At 38.9% G+C, this 20,063-nt stretch overlaps 2 protein-coding genes across 2 annotated transcripts in view; one reads left to right on the top strand and one right to left on the bottom strand.

The window, feature by feature from the left end:
* LOC122808193 (endothelin-converting enzyme 1-like) overlaps nucleotides 1-20,063 on the bottom strand; it is a 1,395,094-nt gene that overhangs the window by 1,189,164 nt on the left and 185,867 nt on the right. The window lies entirely within an intron of this gene.
* Nucleotides 4,920-20,063, top strand: part of LOC122808702 (P2X purinoceptor 7-like) — a 38,197-nt gene continuing 23,053 nt past the window's right edge. The window contains exon 1 of the mRNA XM_044079689.1: nucleotides 4,920-5,208. The gene's annotated coding sequence lies outside the window, so the exon portion shown is untranslated. The remainder of the gene's footprint in view (nucleotides 5,209-20,063) is intronic.

The raw sequence follows: 20,063 nt of genomic DNA, 5'->3' as shown, positions 1-20,063 counted from the left end.
AGCCTGTAGTACCTACATACAGCTACCTTTGAGACCCTGCAGACTCCTGGCGGTGTATTCCCCGCTCCGCCCTCGCTTCGCTCGGGCTCGCTCCGCGCCCCACCCTGCCCCCATATCCCACCCACCCTCACTACCTCTACATTTATTAGGCTGTTAGCCCATCCCCCTTTCTCCTGACCAATCCCAATCACCCGTCAATTTGCCACTTCTCCTCCCACACTCTCGGCCTTCCTTAACTACCAAGTAAAGTCTTCTGCCTCTTCCTACCCACTGGCCTTCCTCTCGCATACTATGGGTATAATCACATATTCTATCATCCTTCTTACAGTATTACTCCTCCTTATTCCTTATTATTTAACCAGATATGAAAACCAAGCACTCTTAGGAATTCCCTTCCCCAAGAGTTACACTAGCACACATTCAAACCTTCCCTATAACCCTATCACACCTTCTCTCTACCCAGCCAATACACTGAGTTCCAATACAGTGTATCTTACCCTCCGCCACCCTAAAGCATCCACAACTAAATCTAAACTTAAGCTGTTACTCAAACTCCAAAGATTGTTAGACCACCTGAAAAAATGTATCACCACAGATGGTGACATCCACCCCAACCCAGGTCCTACCACTGCCTCAGACTCTAACTCCCTAAAATCCGCCCGAATTTCTACCAACTCCCTCCTCATACTCCATCTTAATCTAAAAAGTATAAACAATAAGGTTCATAATTTTCATGCTATGTTAGCTACCCATTCCCCTGACATTATGTGCCTATCAGAAACATGGCTCAAACCAGCCACTATGGACGAAGAAATTCTTCCACCTGGGTATAACATCCTTAGGGCTGATCGGATTAACAAAAAGGGTGGGGGATTAGCTGTAATGTTCAAGAATACACTGAATATCATCACTAATCCACTCCAACCCCCTAAAATCTCTAATATAGAACTTATTGCCCTAAAGATTTGCCTAAATACCCAAAAATGCATTAATCTCATTGTAATTTATATTCCACCAGGAAATAATTCAGAAAACCTTGAGCAAACGCTCAGCTGGTTAGCCTCCAATTGCCCTCAAGAAACCATAGTACTAGGCGATTTCAACATCGACTGGTCCCTCTGCTCCACACCCATAAACCCCCACTCTATTAACTTACATGGTTTCTCCCAAAATATTTCATCTCCGACCAGAATTGGTAACGCTCAGCAAAAAGAGAGCATCATTGACTGGATTCTTACCAATAAAGACACACATAACTACACCACAGGGACCCTTCCCAATGACCACCTTATAACCTATATTCTAAAACACAAGTGCCCACCTACTAACCCTCCCTCATACAGACTTGTTAGAAACAAAAAGAAATTTGTCCTAAAACTATTCCTTGCTGAACTCAAATCGTGTAATTGGTCCATCCTAAAAACTCTACCCCTAGAAGAGAGCGTGGCATACTTTAATAACACTTTCCTGAAGATACTTGACTCTCACGCCCCAAACCGACTAATCAGAACTAAGGAACGGTTAGCACCTTGGCTTACTAGTGAAACCAAAACTAAAATTAAACTTCGAAACCAGGCCTGGGATAAATGGAGAGCTACCGAAACCCCTCTAGATCGCATCAAGTTTCAACAGCTTAGAAACACAACTAAAGCAGCCACTACTCAAGATAAAAAATATTTTTGTCACCTCCAGGATTAACACCAGAATAACCCAAAGAAATTCTGGGCTGGATTTAATAACCTCCTCCGTCCGGGTAAATCTACTACCCCCACTCCTGAGAAACTTATTGGGAAAGAACCAGAAAAAATAGCCAATGCTTTTAACTCTTTTTTTATCGAGACCATCCAGTCCCTAGCCAGTCAGCTTACTATTACCTCCTCATCTGTTACTCATACTAAAGACTCAGTCCACCCATCCTTTAACTTACAACCTGTACCTACCTCCTATATTTGCACCCTTTTGAAAAAACTCAAACCAACCACCCTAGCAGCCGACCAGCTCCTCATGAATACCTTCAAATAGCGTCAGACGCCATTGCCTATCCCATATCAATCTTGATTAACAGAACTATAACTGAAACTACCATTCCCTCTATTTGGAAAATCTCATATATCATCCCTCTTTACAAAGGAGGGACCTCCACGGAAACATCCAACTACTGACCCATAGCAATATTGTCTCCAATAGCTAAAGTCATGGAACAGTGTGTTCACAAACAACTCTTACACTACCTCACCCTTAACAGTCTTCTGTCCCCCACCCAACATGGCTTTCGCCCCCATCATAGTACAACCACTGCCCTGCTCTCCTTTGTTGACTCAGTCAATAACAACCGTAACAATAAATTAATATCCTTTGCTCTCTTCCTTGACCTATCAAAGGCCTTTGACATGGTCAATCACCAGCATCTGCTTCATACCCTGGAAACCCTACATCTCGACATCCCAACCATAAGTTGGTTTAAGGCCTACCTCTCTGGCAGGCAACAAGCCGTCCAATGGCAAAACAAACTATCCGACCTACTTCCTAACACCATCGGCGTTCCTCAGGGCTCTATACTCGGTCCTCTTCTTTTCTCAGTCTTCATAAATGATCTTCACTCAGTCATCCCCAAAACTACATGCATCCAATATGCAGATGACTCCATCTTGATCTGTTCTGATGCCTCCCTCCTGAAACTTCAAGCAATAACCCAAAACTGTTTTACTTTAGTTGAAAAATGGTTCTCTGAACTGCAACTCATCCTTAATCCTACTAAAACCAAATTATTACTATTTTTCCCCTCTGCATCTACTCCCCTAGGAAAAGAACCTCTGAATGCGGACAACACGTTCCACGTGGAATCCACAAATGGTACCATCATAGACCCAGTCTCTCATACCAAACTACTAGGTGTGACTATTGACAACAAGCTTAAATTTGATATACACATTAACCAAACCATTAAATCCGTAAACAAGAAACTCGGCTCTATGTACAGAATAAAGAATTTCTTAACCCCTCATACCAAACTAACCATTGCTCGCACTCATCTCCTCTCCACCCTCCTTTATGCCTCCCCAGTACTGTCATTCCTCAATAAGCGTGAACTCAATAAACTATCTGTTGCCTATAATCACATAGCCAGATTTATAACAGGAACACCGTATCGTACTCACCATTACCTCAACCTAAATACACTTGGTTGGTTAGAACTGCCCAATCTTCTCAAACTCAACCAACTTACTGAAGCTTTTAAAATAATCAACCAACCGGACAGAACCCCCTCGCTGAGCAAAATCCTGACCCCCTACTCCAACCTAAAATTCCTCAGGTCAGCAAATAGTGTCCAAGTACTAACCATTAAATCTAATAACTCTGGAGGTGATGCTCTCTATGCCAATTCCATCGGAAAGCTCTGGAATTCCCTACCTAATAGCCTAAGACTCATGACCTCGATTAATCAATTCAAAAATCACCTCAAAGAATTTCTTAAGTCTCATTGGTCATGCCCATGTCCTAAACCAGACTAGTCACTGTAGTATCTTCCCTATCCCAGAGATTATTAACATACCCTCTCGGCTTCAAAATGTAGCCATGCTTAAGATTATCTATACAATATTGTGATTGTTATTTTGACAAATATGTAACGTCAATGTCTTTTTTCTATTGTCTCTATGTAATGCTACTCTCTACCATATGTAAATGTATTGTGTTATTCTCTCTATGTGTGGAGCTTTTCTCCCCGGGCCTCTACTGAAAATGGACATGTATCCAGCTAAACTAGCCCGGTCAACAAATGTAAAATAAATAAAATAAATAAATAATATATATATATATATATATATATATATATATATATACACACACATATATATATATATATATATATATATATATATATATATATATATATATATATATATATACATATATGTAAATATATATATATAAATATATACATATGTCAATGTATCAAGCCTGGCTAACTCGAATGTGTCAAAATCTGTTAACCAGTTTACTGTGTCATTTAATTTAATCCTGACTTATGCTCAGGACTAACTGTAACCTGTGGAACTTGTTTAACTTGCTTACTTATGTAATCTCTGTAAATAGTCTGTTTGCAATATGTAATGCTGGTATTATGTAATGCTGTATCTGCTTACCCTTGGAGCTTTTCTCCCCGGGCCTCCACTGAAAATGGACATTCATCCAGTCGTACTATCCCGGTCAACAAATGTAAAAAAATAAATAAAAATATCTCAATTTATACATATGTGTGTGTTTGTGTATGTGTGTAGATATATCTATATATATATATATATATATATATATATATATATATATGTGTGTGTGTGTGTAACACATATTGTTTTATCATTTTACAATGGTTTAACAGAATAGTCCAACTGTATACATGTCCATTTTCTGTGGAGGCCCTGGGAGAAAACCTGCAAATAGACTATCTTACACAGCTTGCACAAGAAGTTAGATAACATTAGAAAATATAAAACAAAGCGATTATGTACAATGGTTTAGTAGTGTTCTCCAGGAGGGACTCGGGTCTCATGGACAGACACAAATAAAAGCAAAAGACATCACTTTGGATATAGAGCTTGGTGACACAGTTGAATTTTATGATATTTACAGACTATGCTTTCAGTTGATATGCTGCTCAGGTTAGTGTTATTACCTCAAAGGATTTACATTTATACGCATGTAAATAGTTATGCTTCAAATACGCTGGAATATCAAGAGATTTTTGGGAAAATCTGCTGCAGTAACTTAATGCAGCTGTTATTTTCTTGCATTCTCTCTTGCCTCCTCCCATATAAATCTCATTCGAAACTGAAACCCAGGGTAAATTTTTCTGACCCTCAGAGGAACAATTAAAGTGAACATGTTTTGGCTCATACAGGAAGGAAATGAGGATGGAATGAAACAAAGAATTTTCTGTCGAGCACAATAAAAATGAAATTGGTTATCTCACAACAGTAACAGATCTCCTGAGATTATGTGCAGGTCAAGAATGTGATTCTAATGCAGAATATTGTTGACAGATCAACCGTCATATGTGCAGATCAAAGCAAAGAACTTGCTGGTACATTAGCTAGTTGTGTGACCTCATTGTGCACAGCCAGATGTCCTTTAGCTACGTGGATGTACTATCAACACACTCGGAAACATATATCCTTTCTGTTTCTGGATTTGGATCATAAAACTTAGCAGGTTAGTCTAAAACTATTCCCTGCATGGGCAGAATTGTCCATAACCTTACAGATTTGTATATGCACCACACTGCAGTACATTATGAAGTGCATTAGTGTTCGTGCATAATGTATGGAACAGCAAGTAAAGCCTTGTGGCAGTTCAGCAATTCATAAACCTTTGCAGCATAGTGCAGATGCACAGGCTAAACTCTTGTACTAAACCTGTTGACTATAGTCTGTATCAAGAGATATGCTGGGCATTTTCACTCAAAGGGTAGGTAGAACCCTCTGGATGACATAATGTCATTGCTTTGTATGTGAGAGGGGTAACCTGCTATATTTTCAGTTTACTGAGTTCTGTGTTTAGATCTGTAGCTGCAGTTGCCATTTGCCTCTTGTAGTATAATCAGAGAATTTCAGAAAAAATAAAATCATTATACTATGCTTTGTGCTATATTTCAGGACACCAGGCAGTTTGCAGAGTAGATTTGATATGTATAAGTTTGTTGCATTTATTTTCCTTGGTAGGTATACACACAAGCACACGCGCTCATGTATAAAGTCGCAACATGTGCATGCTGTGCAGCCATCACATCTCTAAGTACCTCACTCCTAGCCTTATTGCATGCCCTTGTCAAGCATCTTTCGCTGACTGTAAATGTGCAGGGTGTATCATTAAAGTTAGCTCTATTTATTAATTTCTGTTTTGGGCAAAATGTCACATTTTGGTAAACTGTAATGTTTAGGTAATGTCTGTTTTGGGCAGAACATGGCTAGTCCAGTCAGTATGCTCTGTAGATACTGACTGTCTCTCATTCCTTTGGATTCTCCAGGTCATAATATTTGCTTAATTATTCATATTGACTGTCTACTTGGTTGTGACCTGTCAGAATGGTCTGGCAGTGCCTTCAGTTTCTCCTTACATTTCCATCATTATTTCAGATTATACATCATTTTGTTCCTGTGGATTTAGTAATAGTTACACCTGTTGTCTTCTATCTCCTGTCACCATCTAACTTTAAATGTATCATAACACCTGGATTCAAGTGAGGCAAATAAGGAACTGAATGCCTTTTATTGTAATATATTTGTATGCCGATTAGGTTCTGTGCTCATTTTTTTTTAGCAGTTTCATATAATATAATAATAATAATATAGCAAATGCATATCTGGAGTGGGTCAAAGGAGGCAGCCTCTTTGGGTACAAAGTATTAGGGGACATGATCAGCACATCCTAACTGTTTTTCAGTGCATTGCCAGTATTGCATTTGCAGTCAGAATATAAGTGCTGTAGCGCTCCATGTCCTCAGTGCATTACTGACATTCAGATGCTGCTATTGCATTTGCTGTCTGAATTGAAGTGCTGTAATGCCCTGTGTGTGGCATAAACTGTAGCAGCTGCTACAGGGATAGAAGAGGGTTGTTTTTTGCTTCAGAAGCCCTCGAGTCCAAGGAGAAGGTTTTTGTTTTATTAACTTGGGGAGATGCCAGATTGTGGAATGGTGCCTTGTGCAAGAACAGCTAACTACACCTCTGTCATACAGAACTGATTTAGGCACCAACTTTGCTTCAATAATCGGGATGGAGATTTGAATCTTTCTGTTGCACAGAACTCACTGTTGCAGTAAAGCTGCTTCAGGACCATAACTGCTATTATCTTCACAGACTGCTGTCATTTTGCTGAGATCATAATAAGCAAATACTGGTGGGGATGCTAACATAGACATGATCTGTTTGAAAACCTATTCTTGGACATCACCTCTTATCCATGTTGCATTTTTTTTAGCAGTACCATTAGATGATGATTTAACCAGATATTTAGTGTGCCATGCATTTGTCATAGTTCCATGACATTAACTAGACTTGGTAACTCAGTCACAACTTTTATTTCACTTGGATATCTTTTGATACCAACTCCACCAATGCTATGTCTGAAATACTGCATCCCTTGTCTTACCAAAATAACACTTTCCTTTACATAGTTTGAAGCTTGTCTCTGTGGTTTAAAGCACTGATGTTAGCCTCTTATCATGCAGCTCTTCATCAGGCAGAAACACCAAAATGGCATTCATTATGACCACTGTACCACTGTGGTCTTTGAGGGGTGTACTGTTTTCATGCTAAAAGATTTTAGTTAATTGCTCCTAAAACAGAATCTTCCTGCATGAATAATAAACATAGATAACTTTCTATTACTTGGGTTGATGGGTATTTGCCAAAACCCACTCAATACATGTTGTGTGGAGAACATCTTTGCCCCAGTTATCTTGCGTACTGTACCTTCCAAGGTTGGCAGGCAGGATAAACCTCTCTGTTCTGACTGCATCATTAAAACATTTCATATCAATACAAATTCTCACGGTGCTATTTTTCTTTATTACTTGCACAACTGGCGCACATCAATCTGTTGGTTCTCTAGCCCTTTCAGTTACTCCCAGGAACTAAATTTGCTTTAGATCAGCATCTACCTTTGACAGAATGGGAGACAGTACTCATTGTGGTGCAGCAAGAGCATAAGGAACTGCTGCTGATTGCAAACAAATCTTTATTGATTTACATTTAAATACTACAACAGCAACACATTTCCCGACAGTATAGCAGCTGCTTTTATCATAAGTGAAACAGAAGTGGTCCGTGCAGGCAGGTATACACTGTACCGAGTGGGCTGGCTGGAGTGCCAATCCCGTAATGTAAGTACCCTGATGCTCCCCAGTGTACTGCACATCCCCGCACGGTATGACCATTACGCGATCTACACTACTGCAGCTGCTGCAGCATCCTAGACAGTTTCGTAACCTTTTGCTCTTTCCAGGTTACTGTCAACGTTTCAGGATTAATAATTTTTTATGTATTCTTTGTTGAATCGTTCAGTCCTTTCTGGGTATATGTTCTGTCTGGACTCGATGTCTTCCTTTCAAAAGCAGTTGGATATGTTTTACGTGTACATTGTGTTCATAGTCTTATAATTTTCCTGCACATTGTCTGACAAAAAACGTAAACACATTTTCTCTTTCAGTAAGTTCCCCCTCTCTGTGTATCCAGATTCCAGTACTCTGCTATTATTTTTCCTTGATAGGAGATAGCTCATCTTTTATATCCTTCGGAATACCCATAGCTCTTGCAGTCTGTCATCTATATCGATTCTTTAGATCATCTAACTTTTTTAGCGATTTCTTCGACATTCTTTTTTTCGCTTGTGTTCATTGTTCCTTTTTATTGTTTTGACTTTATTTGTTTTGACATTAAGTACATAATGTGCGTAGTGTTATAAACTTAGTGTTATAAATTTGTAATTCAATAAATGCTTAATTTTCATTGCTTACTACTAATAATTTAATGGGCAAAAATATTACTTATGGGTTTGAGGGACCGACCTCACCAGCTTCACATGAAACAGGGGGCAGCTGAGTGCAGTCTTGTGTCATGCTATAAAAGATGACAAAAAGGGGGAAAAAGAATGTATGAAAATTTTAATACTATTAATTAAAAAATACATTTGCAATGGTACCTGCAGTTTGATATGTAACTTTGAAGGTACCTTTCATTATAGCATTGCTATTCTAAGTGCAGGTATAATGATCACTGTAATAAGAATTACATGTATTTGTAGGTAAGTACTAGGCTAGGTGCCATTTGCAGACAATTTTAAGCCTAGCCAGTTTTCCTTCAAAAGTTTGAATCAAACCCTGTACTTTGTATCTGTGAGATGAATGCCTTAACCATTATGCTAACCCACAACTCACTCCTAACCCCCAGACCCATGCCCACATGCTTTACATTGCCCAATTGTTATTGTCATATTTTTCTGCTGTACTTACCACTGAGTATAGTAAGGATACCTTCTTTGTGTAAATGTACTTTAGTTTATCCAGAAATTAAATTCTTACCTAACAATGCATATTTTCATGTTGCGATGGCACTTCTTTATTAGTTTCTAAATCCACTGCACTTCTATATATTTAATACTTTGTTTCATCATATCATTAATTTCCCTGTGGTATTAATCTTTCAGTATGTGTGTAATTTTATATTGTAATTTGTTATATCTCAAAATGCCCTGTTAATAACTTGCTTATCAAGATGACTCCCTTTTTATGGATGTCAGATAGGTCAATTAAGAAACTCTCATAAAAAATATGTATAATCTTTTCTGACTCAATAATAATGCAATACATATTTTAACAAAGATGTTAGAAGCCATATCATTCCAATAATTTATCCGGTATTGGAAGAGTGCTTTGTTATTAGAGTGTTAGGCTAATTTAGTTCATAAGAACTTTTGGCTGAACTAATGTTTCCTAATTTTAGTAGCATTATACAGGGCTCCATTTTCAGCACTGAGAACTTTCTTTGTAAACCTCCTTGATTTCTTCTTTTTACCTTTATAATAGGTTATGTTTTAAAATCACAATACAACAGATATGTCTTTTGTTTTCTACAAGATGAATGGGAACTAATCTGTCAACATGATGGTTAATGAAATTATAAAAACAATTCCATCTACCTTCAATACTATTGTCTCCACCACTTCCATAATTTTAGCTCATGATTAATGGCAGAAAAATCTGATTTTTACAATTTTCATATAAGGTCTTCTTATTTGCTCTAGTCTTGCTTCCACAGATGACCTCACAGATAACACTAAGGTGGTCCAATGCCTCTAAATTTGGTTTTGTGGCACAACTCTGGACTTGTAATTTGTCATTAAGCCAGATGACATCCATTGTCTTTCCTTCCCTGCTAACATTCTTTAATATATGTGAGTAATTCTTCTGAATGCTATCCTCTATTATGTTGTTAACCACTGCTGACTTAGAAGAGGGCATGCCCAGAGCATTTATGTCCAAGTGATCAGGTCATACTTGGAAAACAAATCTGAATACAATGACCTCGTTTTATGTGCAAATCCATTGTTAGATATGGGAAGTTGTAAACGTTCACAGCCTATTTTTCTTTGCCAAAGTCAATTCTTATCACTATTAGTTTACACTCATCCTGCGTCAGTATTGGAGAGCTGAAACTGAAGTGCTCCATGCACACAACTCATGTAAATGGAAACCCTTTTATGCGATCAACTTGTGAAGCTTGTTATAGGAATATTTCAAAAGGTTTACCTATTGTGCGCCTCCATTCCACTTTTAGTACTGGCTTAGACTCAAATTTCCTGCTCGGCTTTACTGTAAAGCACCACTGTGCACTATAGCAGTTGTTTGCTGCAAGGTACATTTTTGCTAAACCTTTTCTTTTTTTTTTTACTAACTAAAACCAGAGTCCGGTCTACACTATAGCAGCTGCTTGCTTTTTTAAACTGAAATAGGAGAGTTCAAACTGAAGCATGCATGGACGTGTACATTTTTGCAATTGGGCTTCTTGGTGTGCCGATCCCTTACTGTAACAATCATGATGCAGTGATTATCAAAGAGAAATCTTGCCATCATCTGTAGCATTAAATACTACTTACTAGTAGACAAAGTTGTAACCTTCTGTAACCTTATGCTGGATAAACCTTTGCTTGACAGACAAGGATAAGTTGTGATCCATCACTGTACTTGCCTTTGAACATTTTTTTAAATGCTTTTCTTCCCCTTTTAGCTGTCTAGTGGATTTCTTTATTTTGCACAAGTTGTGATGTGCATATCGTGAAATTAGTTTTGGTTCGCTCTTTGATGTCAACCCAAAGTGCTCTTCGCAGCAACCACAGTGTGTCCAGGAAAGACTCCTTCTGCACTTTGTACCGACTTACATGGATTGGTGACTTATCTATATACAATTGTACATTCTTTTTATGACCCACTACTCCTACTACTATTGGAACTGTCTGTGTATCTTTCTTCCACAACATTTCTGCCTGCAGACCCTGATATTTTATGACTTTGTGCCTTTTTGTACGCAAGACACAGTAGTCACTCGGTGTAGCGATTTTAATGATCATTGCTACTTTTCATAGTTTAATAGTTTAGTACTAGGCTATCTGCCCTGGGGCATTTGTAAGCCTGGCCATAGTGATGTGGCTTTTGCCACCCCCATCAAATGGTACAAAAAATGCACAGAATAGATTTAGAATACTGTGCCGCTCACTAGTAGTGACACAGTGAGGGTCCCCTTATATGAAATAATTAGTTTACTGTGCCCCGGTCTAGTAGTGACACTGATGTGACCCCTGGGGTAAACTTACGATCTCCCATCCACTCATCAATATTTCACTTGAAGAGAGTCAGTGAGGGGCTCTGCCTAACATGAACTGTGATCTTGTTCCAGAGCATAGGAAGCCTCTGGGTTATGAATCTATCCCTCCAGCATGTCCTATTCATACTTGTGCCGAGGTTTAAGTCTTTAGCTCTCGTGGTTCTGATGGTTTCGGATTTTTTGAGGTGGGGCATGTCCATCAGTTCCTGATTGGACATGGCCTTGTACGTTAGGCAGAGATCACCTCTGAGCAGGTGGTATGCTGCTAAATAGAGCTGTAGTTTCTTTAGTCTGGTAAAATAAGACATATCCAAAAATAGGAAATCCAAAAAGAGAACCACTGAGAAAACGCCAAGGCAGAGAAAGATGCTGGACACCAAAATAGCGTAACCAAGTTTATTCACCGCTTTCGTCGTAAGACTTCTTCAGAATACAAACTAATAGCTCAAAAAACACATCTTATATAGTCAATGTTAAATAAGTTAATTGACAATTAAAAAAATCCATTAATCAATAAAACCCTAAGGTATAATGTTTAACTAACAATATTATAATAAAATAAACTAAACTCAATTAAAAAACACTTTAGAGATAGTTTTGTCAATATTTAAACTAGCGTTTCTCAAAAAACATTTGATGTTGATTGTATCATTAAGTCCTGGAAACTTATCAGATTTCAGCTTTATTTGCCATAATGTTTCCCTTTGCTCAAGAAAATTTTTGAAATCTCCACCCCTTAAATCAGACTTGCAAACTTCTATCACTGAAAAAGTGAACTTTTTAAAATTCTCACATGAAACAGAATGTTTAAATAACGCATTGTTGTTATCACAAGTTTTTATGCTATATAAGTGTTCACGAATTCTAAATTTCAAACTTCTGGTAGTCATACCGACATAAAAAGCCGGACATGACATGCAAAAACTGATATAAACAACTCCTGCAGTATTGCAATCCACGTATTCTGGAACCATAAAGGTTTGATTAAAATTTTCTACAATAATAATAGGCCCTGTTGAAATATATCTACAAATGTTGCAATTAAGACATTGAAACATGCCTTTTCTGTCTGTTGTTCCAGCAGTGCTGTTTATGGGGGCGTCAATTTTACATTCTAAAGATTTTTTAAGACTAGAATTATTTCTAAAGGAGAACAAAGGTCTGTCTCCTAAGACTTTACTAATGTCTGGATTACCTTGGATAATACGCCAATTACTTTCCACTAGGCGTCTAATCGTGGTACTATCACTAGTCATGTCCAACGTACAAATGGGTGTTTGTCTAGTGATATTGACACCAACTAACTCAGTGTTGACAAAATCATTTTTAGTTGAAACATTAAAATTCAAAAGTGCCGGATATAAAATGCTTCTTTTGTCTAAAATTTCCTTGATTGTTTTGTCTAAAAAGGCTTTGTCATACCCCCTATCCAAGAATAAACTTGAAATGAAAGTTAATTCATCCTGCAAGTCGCTGTCCTTAGATGTCATCCTGCAGGCTCTAATGAATTGACCCTTTGGTATGTTTTTTATGACGTGAGAAGGGTGACCACTTTGGAAATGCAAATAACTATTTGTAAAGGTGTCTTTCCTGTAAATTTTGCTGTGGAATCGAGATTCAAAATTGTCCCACCAAAATAATACATCCAAAAAATTAATTTCCAAACCAATATTACCTAAGGTAAACTTTAAAAATTCAGATGTTGTGTTGATATCACTAACAAAATCATTAACTGTGTCAATATTGCCTCTAATGATGAAAATCAAGTCATCAACAAAACGATGGTAAAACAAAATTTCATATCTACTCATCATGGTGTTTAAACTACTGCATTCCCACCAGGAAAGTACTAAATTTGCATAACAGGGTGCGGCTGGTGAACCCATCGCTACCCCCCTGATTTGCCGATAATACTTGTTGTCAAATAAGAAAAAATTATTATTTAATAATATTTCCAAAAACCTACATATAGTAGAAACTTGACTGTTATTTAAACTAGTTTTTAAGGTTAAAAAACTACGGATGGCTTCAACACCTTCTTCATGAGGTATACAAGTATATAATGAGACAATGTCCAAAGTAAAAATAATGTCGGTGACCGGATTAAAAAGAGTCTTGTTAGTAAAACTCTTTAATTTTTCCAGGAAATGCCAAGAATCCTTAATAAAGGAGTCTTGCTGAGAGACTATTGGCCCTAAAGTGGCATCTATCACCAAGGAAATACCTTCGGTGCAAGAATGTGGAGAAGAGACTATTGGCCTCAAGGGAGGATCAAACAAACATTTATGAGTTTTAGGTATGCCAAAAAGTATACCTATTCTGGGTTTGTTAATGACACAAAATTCATAAACTTCAAAGTCAATTTCGCCTGTCATAAGTGCATCATATAATAAAGAATGAATAACTTTTATCTTTTTGTTAATGTCATATAAAGAAATAGTTTCATATTCATGTTTATTATTCAATAATGTTAGCATCTTGTCTTTGTAAACAGTTTGTGTCATAATTACTATGTTACCTCCCTTGTCACTTCTCATAAACCTTAATGTTTTGCTTTTGTTACGTAAACTATGAAAGGCTTTCCTTTCGTCTCTATTTAAGTTGTTATAGCCATTATGACTCTTTATATTTTTTTCAATTTCCTGTATACAAATATCCTCAAAAATTCTTAAAGTGTGATTCAGCTGGGGATTGTATGTTGAGGGTTTAATTAACACTTTTGTAGGTAAAGAGATGTCATTTAACACATGTTGCAAATTTAACCTCCTGACATACTTCTTGATGTCAACTACAGTTCTGCCGTAATCTGCTCTAACAGATGGAATAAAATTAAGCCCTAATTTTAAGACTTTTAATTCATTAATGTCAAAATCAGATTCAGTCAGATTAATAATGTCAAATTTATTTTTGTCAAGATTCAAGTCTCTTCCCTTGACGAACTTGAGCCCAGAAAAGTCCGGCTTCTTGTTGAAATAATCTTCTTCTCGGCCGGCGTTTTTTTGGTAAAAAAATGGTTGATAGAAGTGGTCGAGGAACCAGTCACTGAATTATTAGTCGATTTGTTTTTAGCCCCACCATCATGGGATGCCAAATTAGCTTTTTCAGAACTTGTATTATCATCCAATACAGGGCCAGGTTCACGAATGTTGTTAGAACCTGCATTTTCTAAAACAACATCCACTTTAGCTGGTTCCTTATCCCCTCGTTGCGATCGAAAATTATTGTTGTCAGAGGCATTCATGTTACCAAAAACATTCTTATTACCAGACACCGCTGAACTATAATCGTGCCGATAGTTATCACCATTTGCAGAGAATTTAAAAGTTCTCTCTTTGTTGTTTATGGCAAAAGAATTGTATGCTGTATGAGTCTCATAAGACTCAATGTCACGTATCAACTTGGAATGCTTCCTGTTGATAACGTCTTCCGAATGCTTTTCAACATCTTCGGAAATTCTGCCAAACAGTTCAACTTGTTTTTTATTGTCTAGTGAAGATTTCTTAAGCGCAACTTCAACTTTATTAATATCATCCTTTAAGGCTTTCATTTTTGCCAAATTATTTTCTATTAATAAATTAGACTCAAATTTCCTGCTCGGCTTTACTGTAAAGCACCACTGTGCACTATAGCAGTTGTTTGCTGCAAGGTACATTTTTGCTAAACCTTTTCTTTTTTTTTTACTAACTAAAACCAGAGTCCGGTCTACACTATAGCAGCTGCTTGCTTTTTTAAACTGAAATAGGAGAGTTCAAACTGAAGCATGCATGGACGTGTACATTTTTGCAATTGGGCTTCTTGGTGTGCCGATCCCTTACTGTAACAATCATGATGCAGTGATTATCAAAGAGAAATCTTGCCATCATCTGTAGCATTAAATACTACTTACTAGTAGACAAAGTTGTAACCTTCTGTAACCTTATGCTGGATAAACCTTTGCTTGACAGACAAGGATAAGTTGTGATCCATCACTGTACTTGCCTTTGAACATTTTTTTAAATGCTTTTCTTCCCCTTTTAGCTGTCTAGTGGATTTCTTTATTTTGCACAAGTTGTGATGTGCATATCGTGAAATTAGTTTTGGTTCGCTCTTTGATGTCAACCCAAAGTGCTCTTCGCAGCAACCACAGTGTGTCCAGGAAAGACTCCTTCTGCACTTTGTACCGACTTACATGGATTGGTGACTTATCTATATACAATTGTACATTCTTTTTATGACCCACTACTCCTACTACTATTGGAACTGTCTGTGTATCTTTCTTCCACAACATTTCTGCCTGCAGACCCTGATATTTTATGACTTTGTGCCTTTTTGTACAAGACACAGTAGTCACTCGGTGTAGCGATTTTAATGATCATTGCTACTTTTCATAGTTTAATAGTTTAGTACTAGGCTATCTGCCCTGGGGCATTTGTAAGCCTGGCCATAGTGATGTGGCTTTTGCCACCCCCATCAAATGGTACAAAAAATGCACAGAATAGATTTAGAATACTGTGCCGCTCACTAGTAGTGACACAGTGAGGGTCCCCTTATATGAAATAATTAGTTTACTGTGCCCCGGTCTAGTAGTGACACTGATGTGACCCCTGGGGTAAACTTACGATCTCCCATCCACTCATCAATATTTCACTTGAAGAGAGTCAGTGAGGGGCTCTGCCTAACATGAACTGTGATCTTGTTCCAGAGCATAGGAAGCCTCTGGGTTATGAATCTATCCCTCCAGCATGTCCTATTCATACTTGTGCCGAGGTTTAAGTCTTTAGCTCTCGTGGTTCTGATGGTTTCGGATTTTTTGAGGTGGGGCATGTCCATCAGTTCCTGATTGGACATGGCCTTGTACGTTAGGCAGAGATCACCTCTGAGCAGGTGGTATGCTGCTAAATAGAGCTGTAGTTTCTTTAGTCTGGTAAAATAAGACATATGTTGGAGACCCTTAATCCTCTTGGTGAGGTACTTTTGTGGTCTCTCCAGCTGTTGCAAATGCCGGGTGAGGTACATAGGCATTGTAATCAATCATGGGTCTGATGATGGAGCAGTATAGGGGTACAATGACATCCTTGGATCTGTATGTGAATCCCTTCATGATAAGGTGTGCAAGGTAGAATGTTTTTCTAACCACTTTGGCAACGTGGGTGTCAAATGAGAGTTTGCTGTCGACTTGGGTCCCTAGGTCTCTGATTACTTTTTCGGTACTCAGTGGGTTGCTGTCTATTTAATAATTTGTGTGTACTTTGTTTTTCCCAAAGGGGATGACTATACATTTTTTGGCATTTAGTTTAAGGCCATGACTCCGGCACCAGTTGTCCATTTCTGTGAGGCCTTTTTGTAGGATGTATGTGTCCGCTGGTGTATCGACTATGGCGCCTAGTTTGCCATCATCTGCAAACTTTGTCAGCCACAACCCTCCCATGTTTGCTTTAACATCTGAGAAATATGTGCCGAACAAAGAGGGGTGCCAGGACACATCCCTGTGGGACACCACTTGTGACTGGCTTTGAGTCAAACATTGCTCCAGTGATTTTAACTTTATGGGTTCTGTCCGTTAGCCAGTTTGCAACCCATCGAGTGACATAAGGGTTTACGTTTAAGCGGTTGAGCTTATCTATGATGTCTGAGTGGGGTATTGTGTCCAAGGCCTTAGCCAAGTCCAGGTAGGCTGTATGGACTGCTTTGCCCTCATCAATGGCTCTAGTGACTGTTTCAAAAAAGTCAACCAAGTTCAAAAGGCAGGCTCTGCCCTTTACAAAGCTGAACTGGGTGGGGTCAAATGTATGTAGGTCCCCAATGTCTCTGTTTATGAGTTCCATAATGATTCTTTCCATAGCTTTGCAGACCAGGCTGGTTAAGCTTATGGCGCGGTAGTTCCCAAGGTCTGTAGAGGTACCCCCTTTGTGGAGTGGGACCACTGTTGCTGTACGCCAGTGTTCAGCTAAGGTTAAATAGCATTTTTATGTGCGGGTTTAGCTCCTCTTGGAGTTCACATAGCATGCAACACGGGATACCGTCAGGTCCCATTGATGCTGTGTTTTTAGCTTTGTTGAGGGTGGCTCTCGCTTGGACATCTGAGATGACAGGGAGATTACATTCAGCTGGGATAAGTATTTCTTCTTTTGGAGGTGAGGGAGGGGAGAAATTTGCACTCAACCTGTCAGCCAGAATGTTGGCAATATCTGTGGGTTCAGTGTATTTTTTGTTGTTGTAAACTAACTCTGAGCATATCTGAGGGTTTCCGCCCAGGTTTCTAACATAGCTGAAGTAGACTTTGTGGTTATCTTTAGTGTCCTTAGCCATTTTTCTCTCAGAGTTGGTCTTGGACGTTTTTATGAGAAAACGTTGTTTTCTGCTAGAGTTGATCAGAGATGTCTTCCCTTTATGGGATTTTGCTCTGTCATGCAGTAGCTTCCTTCTTTTGTTATACAATTTGTTAATGGCTGAGGTCCACCAGACAGGAAGCTTGCCTTTGGTGGAGAGGGACTTGCATTTATTTGGGATTGCATGATCCATGCATTCTTGGAGATGTCCATAGAAAGCATTTGTGAAGGATTCGGCATTTTGGGACGTGTTATCCGCTGGCCCAGTGGGCTTAAAGGATGCCATCTCAATCTTAAAAAGAGTGAAGTCTGCTTTTGAGAAGTTTTTCACTGTGGTCTTTTGTGCTGGGGTGGAGGTGGGATATGTATATCCATGGTGATTAGTTTGTGGCCAGATCTCACTAGTGAGGGCTATACCTCCGGTGTGGAGCATTTTGTCCCCATGTTTGTGATGATCAGGTCTAGTATATTATCTCCACTAGTGGGAGAGGTGACTAGTTGTTCCAGTGCATTTGAATTTATCAGTTCCAGGAACCTTTGGGCTAGGGTGTTAGGGCTAGAATAATGTACCCAATCTATGTTTGGGTAGTTGAAGTCTCCCAGTATGATGGTATTTTGTGATACATTCATATCCTCCAATGTCTTCAGGAAGGCTGAGTGGGGTTCCTGAGATTGGGAGGGTGGTCTGTAACATGCTACCAGTTGTATATCAGTTTTGCCTATGTTTAGTTGCACCTGTATGGTCTCCGATGCTTCATGTGTTGCTACTAACCTTGAGGTGTGGGTGTCCTTGATGAATATGGACACTCCCCATCCCTTTGTGGTTCGGCCCGTGTTTTGGGGCCGAAAGTTATGATACCAGGTATAGCCTGGTAGCACTGGGGTGCTCTCAGGAGCCTTGAACCAGGTTTCAGTTAATGCACAGACGTCGATGTTCTCCATACTGAGGAGTGCATCGAGAGCCTGCATCTTGAGATTTAGACTTCTGGCGTTGAGCAGCATTACCCTTAGTTTTTTTCCATTTTTGTTTTCTAAGGAGGTGGGTTTGTCTTTTGAGCCTTGCCTAAAAAAGGCACTATGGGTGTGGCAAGAGCCTTAGCCAATATCTGGAAGCCCAGTGGTGACAGGTGCAAGCCGTCCCTTGCAAAGCAGCTTGGCTTGTCCAACATGTCATCCCAGGCAGACAGACATTGGATCCCCTTAGAATTACACCAGTAGTTGAGCCAATTATTAAAGCTGATCATCTTGTTTTTGTATTGTGGCATCATTCTTGGTGAGGGCAAGATGCTGATCAGGGTCAGAGTCATACCAGCCTGGGCTACATAATCAGAGAGCTCCTCTATGTCTCTTTTCATGTAGTCTAGGGAGGTACATCTGAGGTCATTCATGCCAGCATGGACAATGATGGAGTTATATTTGTACTTGCTTTGGAGTGACCTGAGTGCGTGTGTTATGTGGCGGATCCTAGCTCTTGATAGGCAGCTCACAGTCACCCTCTCCTTGTTCAGCCTGGTAAGCGGGACATCAGTGTGACTATAGAGTCAACTATTACTAGTGTATCAGGCATGGTGTTTGGCCTTAAAGGCTGTGATTGATTGACACACTGATTTATTGAAGTATGTGTTGCATGTGTTTTGTTTTGAGGTGGTGGGTTTTTGGATGTCTGCTTTGGGAGCCTCTGTTGTTTTGATTAGTTTTTTATTAGAGCCTCTGAGTATGTATTTCTGTTTTTATGTGTTTGGTTTGCAGTTGTGGTAGGTCTATGTGGGACTGGGTTTGTTGTGTGTGTGGTTACCATCTCCTCCTGTCTGGTCGTGCCAGCCCTGAGTTGAGAGGGTTCAGCCTCCAGTTTGGCTATATAGTTGCATCTCTCACATGTATTTTCTTTTCTTGGACCACTATATCCATTTCTCGAGAATCTAACTTTTGAAGTACTGCCACTTCATCACCATAATGTTTGCACAATCCCCACTGCAACAGTCTTGCCACATTGTTATGCCTATCAGTATAAAGTCCTTGTGCCATTAGTATGTCACAACCAGCCATGATGTGTGCAACTGCTTCCTGTTCAGTTTTCCAAAACCTACATTTGTCTGTTTCTACCACAGGTTCAATGAACTTTGTTAACCAGTGTCTTCATACACTACTATCTTGGGCTGCCAATATTAACCTTTCATCTCATGGTTTAAATTCTCATCTCTTTAGCCATTCCTGCATTCGTTATGGATAAACATGACTTTCTTCCACAAGTTTTCTATACTTGCAATTACAGTTATGCTTTTTCCACATTTCTTGCCTTCTCATCTGGTCCTTCACCTTATATTCTTTATTTTGTTTTTGGGTATATTCAGTTGCTGTCTGATTTTATATACTTCTGTTT

Source organism: Protopterus annectens, chromosome 8.part0 (assembly GCF_019279795.1).
Source record: "Protopterus annectens isolate FY-2018-M chromosome 8.part0, PAN1.0, whole genome shotgun sequence".
NCBI lineage: Eukaryota > Metazoa > Chordata > Ceratodontiformes > Protopteridae > Protopterus > Protopterus annectens.
Note: the sequence above shows the minus strand (reverse complement) of the source record. Positions and strands in the feature narration are given on the sequence as shown.